This window comes from Panthera uncia, assembly GCF_023721935.1.
Source record: "Panthera uncia isolate 11264 chromosome E2 unlocalized genomic scaffold, Puncia_PCG_1.0 HiC_scaffold_19, whole genome shotgun sequence".
Lineage (NCBI taxonomy): Eukaryota > Metazoa > Chordata > Mammalia > Carnivora > Felidae > Panthera > Panthera uncia.
In genome coordinates this window covers 2,020,354-2,026,724 of record NW_026057588.1, presented here as the reverse complement: position 1 = coordinate 2,026,724, position 6,371 = coordinate 2,020,354, and the positions used below count along the sequence as shown (strand labels likewise).

Here is a 6,371-nt window from a genome sequence, read left to right as displayed (position 1 = left end):
TTGTATTTGACAGGATTATATTTTCCTAGAAAACTGTCTTTTTCATCTAATCTTTTAAGTATATTAACACAAAAATGTACAATTTTTTGATATTATTTTCTTTATGTATTTCTCTTTTCATTCCCAGTGTTGTAAATCTGTGTCATTTTTTTGTTTAAATTTTTTTTTAATGTTTGTTTATTTTTGAAAATCAGAGCTCAAGCGGAGGAGGGGCAGAGAGAGAGGGAGACACAGAATCCAAAGCAGACTCCAGGCTCCGAGCTGTCAGCACAGAGCCCGACACAGAACTAGAACCCACGAACCATGAGATCATGACCTGAGTCGAAGTCGGACGCTCAACCGACTGAGCCCCCAAGGCGTCCCTGTGTGTCATTTTTCTTGATCATATCAGTTTGGAATTTATCCAGTTTGTTTTTCTTAGAGTTGCCTTTTACCATGTATTTTCTGCTTTTATCTTTACTAGATTCTTCCTTCTACTTTGATTAGAAATAATTTCTTGGGGCACCTGGGTAGCTCAGTCAGTTAGGCATCCAACTCTTGGTATTGGCTCAGGTCATGATGTGGCTGTTATGGGATCAAGCCCCATGTTGGGCTCCATGCTGAGAGAGAGACAGAGAGAGACAGAGCATGAACGGGGGAGGGCCAGAGAGAGAGAGAGAGACACAGAATCTGAAACAGGCTCCAGGCCCTGAGCTGTCAGCACAGAGCCCAACGTGGAGCTCGAACTCACGGACCGCGAGATCATGACCTGAGCCGAAGTCGGACATTTAACTGACTGAGCCACCCAGGCGCCCCTCCTCTTTGTCTTTTTACTTATTGTAAAATTGTGGCAGTTTTGAACATAAAAGGAAGCCACACAATATCCCAAGACGCATTAATCAGCTATGTTCATTTCTGTTTCCTTCTAAGCCCTTATCCAAATGCACATATAGGGCAACACAGTCACAAGAATTCAGCACATTTCACTGCAGCTGACCCTTGAACAATGTGGGAGATGGTCGTGCTGACTCCCTGTACAGCTGAAATTCCACATATAACTTTGACTCCCAAAACTATACTAATAGCCTACTATTGACTGGAAACCCTATCAATAATATAAACGGTCTGTCAATTAGCACTTATTTTATATGTCATATGTATTATATACTATATTCTTACAATAAAGTAAGTTAGAGAAAAAAATCATAAGGAAGAAATACATTTACAATACTGTACTGTATTTATTGAAAAAAATCCATCTATAAGTGGACCTGCACAGTTCACAACTGTGTCATTCAAGGGTGAACTGTATTATAGGAATTTTCTATGTTTCGACACAGTGTCCATAATTAGTTTATAATGACTTCCTGAAACACATTAGAGGCAGCCCAATCTTGTAGCTCTGGGGGAGCAAGGAAGCAAATAATAGCATTCTGACTCTTTGGAACAGTCTATTCAGTCATTCAGTCAAATATCATCAACCTTTTTGACTTCTGAGCTACAGTCCTTCCCACACTGGGTGATCATATTAATTAGTATTATTGAAGAGAGCTTTGATCTCACTAATGAAAAGTTTCCAAGGTATCAAATGCCACCCAGGTTCAGCCCTTCTCTGGGAATGACACAAAATTTAAACGTATGTGTACAATTTTGGGGGGGGCACCTGGGTGGCTCGGTTGGTTAAGCGTCCAACTTCAGCTCAGGTAATGATCTCGTGGTCTGTGAGTTCAAGCCCCATGTCGGGCTCTGTGCTGACAGCTCAGAGCCTGGAGCCTGGTCGGATTCTGTGTCTCCCTCTCTCTCTGCCCATCCCCCTCTCATGCTCTGTCTCTCTCTCAAAAATAAATAAACATTAAAAAAATTTTTTTTAAATAATAAATGTATGTGTACAATTTTTATATATTAAAATGAAATACGTAGTGTTTTTCCTCTGGCATGAGTTCTTTGGTGCCCAATAAAGTTAGAACCTTGACTGAAAGCTCTCACACACTGATGACATTTATATGGTTTCTTTCCAGTGTGTGTTCTCTTACACTGAGTGAAGGATAAATGAAAACTGAAAGTTTTTCCCACTTTCATTACATTTATATGGTTTCTCACCAGTATAGATTCTCTTGTGAACTTTAAGGTGAGAGCTGTGACTGAAGGCTTTTCCACATTCATCACATTTATAGGGTTTTTCTCCAGTATGTGTTCTCTTATGCACATTAAGATTAGACCTTCCACTGAAGGATTTTCCACATTCATCACATTTATAGGGTTTCTCTCCAGTATAAATTCTCTGGTGTACATTATGGTAAGAATTATGGCTAAAAGACTTCTCACATTTATTACATTCATGAGGTTTCTCACCAGTGTGAGTTCTCTGGTGCAAAATGAGGTGAAGGCTCTTCCAGAAAGACTTCCCACATTCATTACATTCATAGGCTTTCTCTCTATTGTGATTTCTCAGATGGTAAGAAAGAGATGAAAGTTTCTTAAAGGCTTTCCCACATGCATTACATTCATAGGGTTTCTCCTTAGTATGAGTTCTCACGAAGTGAGAGAAGCATGAGCTATGGGTAAAAAAATCTCCACTTTCTTTAAAGCCATAGGGTTTATTTCCTACATTAATAATCTCATGTGTAGAAAGGTATATGCTCTGGTTGGTATATTTACCATGCTCAATTTATACAGATTTCCTAAGGCTTTTCCACGTGTATTGCCTTTATAAGCTTTCTTCACTACCAAGATTTCCTGATAATTTTTTAAAACAAAATTATGCTGGAAGCTTTGAACTGAGTCAATTTGATGGAAATATTCTTTGACAAGAAATTTCTGTGCAAAAAGAAAGTCTGAATTGAAGCTGCATTTTTCCACAAGTTCAGCATTTCCCCAGTCCCCATCCTGGGTCACTACTTGCCCTTGTTCACGTTCCATTGACCCCAAGCGGCCATCATGCATCTTCTGCTTCTCTGGCTCATCCCTAGACTCCCGACTGTCTGCTCAGGTAGAAGGCCAGCAATCACCCACTGTGGATCTTGTCAGGTTCACTCTGCTGCTTGGTAACTCTTTACCAGAAAAGGCCTCTGTTGGTGGTGACTCTTGGCTTTTAGGTCTCTTTTTCTACTCTGGAAGGAAATTAAAAACAATTTGAGTGCTTGGAAGAAAACTGCTAGAGTGAGAATGTCAAGATAAAAGCAACAGGATGTGCACAGCAAGGGTAGATGCTTTAAAATACCAACTATGGGGCACCTGGGTGGCTCAGTCAGTTAAGCATCTGACTTCGGCTCAGGTAATGATCTCGCAGTTTGTGGGTTCAAGCCCCAAATCGGGCTTTGTGCTGACAGCTCAGAGCCTGGAGCCTGATACAGATTCTGTGTCTCCTCTCTCTGCCTCTCCCTCACTCTCATTCTGTCTCTCTCCCTCTCTCTCTCTCAAAAATAAACATTAAAAATAACTTTTTTAAATAAAAATAAAACACGAACTAAACTTTGAGAAGAGGAACCATAAAAGGTATAAACAGAACAAAAAGAACCCCCAGGAAGACTGACCAATGAAAAGAGTGAGTAGCACAACAGGCAGAGGGGATGCCATTAGGGGACAGGCCATGGAACAGGCAGCCATTCATGAAGATAAGATGTTTGGGACAGCCACCCTCCGTTAATGCTTGGACCTCTTGGAATTCTGATCCATCTCCCCACTTAACATCCCTTCTGCTTGTAATCGATACCAAATGAATCTTCCAAACAAAGCAGTTTCACGACACCAAGAGAATACCTCTTTTGCACAAGCTGTCCAACGCACCCAGAAGCGGGTCAGACTGCCTCAGTTATCCTCGTTCCTACTCATTCTGGGTGCCTTTCATTCTCCCTGGGCATGACCATGTCCATCATTAACATGCAGTTCCTCTCTCCTTGAAGGCCTTCCTTTGGTCTCCAAAGTCTTAGGTGTCAGCAACCCTTCCCTCCTCATCATTCGGCTCTCAACTCCCAGGTCACTTCCTCTGAGAGACCCTTCCCAACCTCCCAGCCCACATGGGCTCCTCACCTTCCAGCTCACTGTCCTGTTTTATTTGCCTCACACCACTGTTTCACACTAGTCAACATCACCTTGTTCTTTTTGTTCTTTCTTGTCTGTCCCTCCCCAGACACCATACGCTAGAGGCTTTGGTCTCCACAGTGATGGGGACCTTGTCTGTCCTGTTCACACTGTGACCAGTGCCCAAAATGTACACAGAGGACAAGAGGACTCCACAGGCAGGCAGATAAACAAAAAGAGTGGTCAGCACACCAGGCAGAGGGGACACACCTGGAGCACTGGGGATGCCTGTGACATGTCTGTGAGGTGGTCAGACAGGGTACTCAATCATGCTCCCCAGCAGCCTGACTCCCATCAGGTGGGTGGGCCTTATGTTTCTGACGATGGGGAAAAGGCTATAGAATTGAATGTGAGGAGGGTTTTGCAACATCACACAGACCAAAGAGGGGTCCAGAAATGTGCAGAGGGTTTCTCCTGGAGCCCTTGACTGGACCTCAACTGAAAATGCACAGAAGGCTAATGCCTGCCATAGAACAGCTGCTGGGGGCTGAGCAGAGGCTCCAGAAGTTACCCGGTGTTGGTGGGCATTGCAGCTGTGACCCAGTAAGCACCCTAGGCGTTCAGGGGAGACCTGAGAAAGCTACATCTTAGAAGGGAACACCAGGCCCTAAGGATAAGGACTACATCCAAGTACTAAAGCAAAACCAAAGTTACACTCCGTCGATAAATCCTTAAACCAAGCCTCATCAGGATTAGCGTGATTTGAAGTAATTTAACTGCCCACCAGAACAAAACCGATACTCTTGCTAGAAGGCAACAATCCGTAGTCTCTCCAATGCACTGTCTGCAGCACCTAGGACACAAAAATTGACTATACATGTAAAGAATCAGGAAAATGTGACTCATAATCAAGAAAAAAGTCAATAGAGGGGCACCTGGGTGGCTCAGTTGGTTAAGCATTCCACTTCAGCTCAGGTCATGATCTCCTGGTTTGTGAGTTCAAGCCCTGTGTTGACAGCTCAGAGCCTGGAACCTGCTTTGGATTCTGTGTCTCCCTCTCTCTCTCTGCCCGTCCCCTACTCATGCTCTGTCTCTGTCTCAAAAATAAATAAACATTAAAAAAAGTTTTAAAAGAAAAGAAAAAAGTCCATAGAAAAGTCAATAGAAGCAGACATACCAAACATTAGAAGTAGTAGGAAAAGATTTAAAAATGACGGTTTTAGTTTTCTCTTCAACTCGGCGGCTGAGCAGCAGATGCACAGATGCAAATCTCTGTGGAGACCCTGAAAATCAAGACCACCACCCTTGAGGTCGAGCCCAGTGACACCGTCGAGAATGTTGAAGCCAAGACAATGAAGGCATCCCACACGAGCAGCAGCATCTGTACTCAGAGGCAAACAGCTGGAGGATGGCTGCACTCTCTCAGATACAATATCCAGGAAGAGTCCTGCACTTGGCGCTTGGCCTGGAGATGGCATCACCCAGCCCTCCCTCTACCAACTCTCCCGGAAATACAAGCACAGCGAGCGTTGTGCTCCCGCCAGACGTGCAACCACAACCACCACCCGCACCCCCAGAAGGTCAATAAAGCCCCTCCACCTGCTCTTCCTTTGCCTGCAATGTGGCTTCCTGCCCGAGCCCCATGGCCCTGGGGCCTCAGTAAAGTTTCCCTCACACTGACCGGGGAAAACAACAACAACAACCTATTATAAACATAACACAGAATTTCATGGAAAACCTGAAAAAAGAACCAAATGAAAATTCTATTCTGGAACTAAATAAAAATATAGCATCTGAAATAAACCATTAATGGACTTAACAAACTGGACACAGGAAAAGAAAGAATCCGTCAATTGAAAGGCAGGTTATTGGAAATTTTATGATGATACAAAGGGAGAAAAAAGAATTTAAAAATAGAACACCTGGGGCGCCTGGGTGGCTCAGCTGGATGAGCATCTGACTCTTGATTTCGACTCAGGTCATGCCGCCAGGGTCACAGGATCAAGCCCTACCTTGGGCTCCACACTGACCACGGAGCCTACCTAAGACTGACTGACTCTCTCTCTCTCTTAGCATGTGGGTGGCTCAGTCAGTTAAGTGATTGACTTTGGCCCAGGTAATGATCTCATGGTTCGTGAGTTTGAGCCCCATGTTGGGCTCTGTGCTGACTGCTCAGAGCCTGGAGCCTGCTTCAGATTTCTGTGTCTTCTCTCTCTCTACCCCTCCTCCACTTGGGTGCTCTCTCAAAAATAAACATTTTAAAAAAAGATTCTCTCTCCTTCTGCCCATCTCCCCTGCTCTCTCTCACTTGCTCTCAAACTTAATAAATAAAATAAAATAAAATAAAATAAAATAAAATAAAATAAAATAAA

The 6,371-nt window shown here is 43.4% G+C and overlaps 1 long non-coding RNA gene across 1 annotated transcript in view; it reads right to left on the bottom strand.

The window, feature by feature from the left end:
* Window positions 1-606: 606 nt before the first annotated feature.
* The window catches only part of LOC125915889 (uncharacterized), a 13,442-nt gene continuing 7,677 nt past the window's right edge, over window positions 607-6,371 (bottom strand). The window contains exon 3 of the long non-coding RNA XR_007455783.1: window positions 607-3,089. This is a non-coding gene — a long non-coding RNA (uncharacterized LOC125915889). The remainder of the gene's footprint in view (window positions 3,090-6,371) is intronic.